The sequence below is a fragment of the Cyprinodon variegatus genome, unplaced genomic scaffold, assembly GCF_000732505.1.
Source record: "Cyprinodon variegatus isolate N-32 unplaced genomic scaffold, C_variegatus-1.0 Scaffold2123, whole genome shotgun sequence".
NCBI lineage: Eukaryota > Metazoa > Chordata > Actinopteri > Cyprinodontiformes > Cyprinodontidae > Cyprinodon > Cyprinodon variegatus.
The window spans coordinates 36,405-37,727 of record NW_015152576.1 but is presented as its reverse complement, the minus strand read 5'-3'; positions in this window follow the sequence as shown (position 1 = coordinate 37,727).

The following is a 1,323-nucleotide window of genomic DNA, read 5'->3' as shown; positions in this document are numbered from 1 at the left end:
CTCTCTTTTTCATTTTCATCAGAACTCTGGCTGCAGCATTTTGGATCAGCTGAAGGCTTTTGCACCACGTCTCTACCTGTTTTTCTCAGACTCTGCATCATTACCACTTCCTTTCTGGTTTCCTTCTGGTTCGTCAATGACTGTTATTGTATGTGAATAGTTTTAGCTTTTTGAGACCACAGTGAAATCATGTTGAGACATTTGACTTTGAAAACAACCTGAGAAAAGACAGAAATGAAAAACAAATTAAAATCAGCATCAATATAGGAACCAAGAGGAGAAAACCTGCTGAATACGGAATAATTAAGATGAATGAACCTAACCATCTGTAGACGCATCAGGAAGTCCTTACATAACCAGCAGCTGTGCTCTGAGAAACAGACCAAAGGTGATCCTGTTCCTGTGGGGGGGCCATCACAGTCTGACTGGCCCCTGTCCTTCCCACAGAGCCCCCCGGGGGTCCGGCACAGAGCAGCTACGGACGGGATGAAGGTGTCTTTCTGCTGATCTGGGGGTTCAGGAGGAGAGGGTCACTAATGAAGACCACCTGGGTCCGGTGGTCTTCATTAGAGCCGAGCTGAGGAACCTTAGGCCTCCTGGGAGCTGGGCTCCATGGTGTGAAAGTTTCCATCGACATAGAAGAACCTGAACTCTCCCCAGAGAGGGGAGGAAAACGCTGCTCTCCTTGTTGTTCTTTTCCTGGAAAACAACACAGCTGCATTCTCTGGACAGACGACAGGAGGAACCAGGCAACAGGAAGACTAAAGGCCGTCTGTCCCTTTCATCATGTCCATAAGATCCATGAATCGTTCCTTTCACAGCCTTCAGTCATGGATTCAGATGGTCTCAGTCCTGGACAGAGCAGATCTGGGCTTTTTGCTGAGTCAGCAGTATGAGTCAGCTGTCTGTGAATGGACTGTAGGAGCAGCTTAGCATGCTCAATGAGGACTAATGTTCCTGTTTTCACTCTAATTGTTATTCTGCTCCACAACATGCTTTCCCACCACTTCACTGAACTCACAGAATGGAAAACTCAACAACAGTCCCCTTCGGTGGTCGCCACGACAACATATTCAATTCACTTCACTTCAGAAATACTTTATAAATCCCAAAGAGAATTAAATGTTGAAAGAACTCATATTTTTTTAATCCAGCTGTTGTAGATGTTGATGCTTTAGATAGGAAGGATCTCCTGTAGAGGTCTGTCTACAGCAGATCTGGATCAGCCTCTGACTGAAGACCCTCTGTTGGTGTCTAACAGTCTGATGAAGAGGATGCTGTCCATCATCGTCTTCATCTCCAGAGGTTCTAGATGAGTAATCT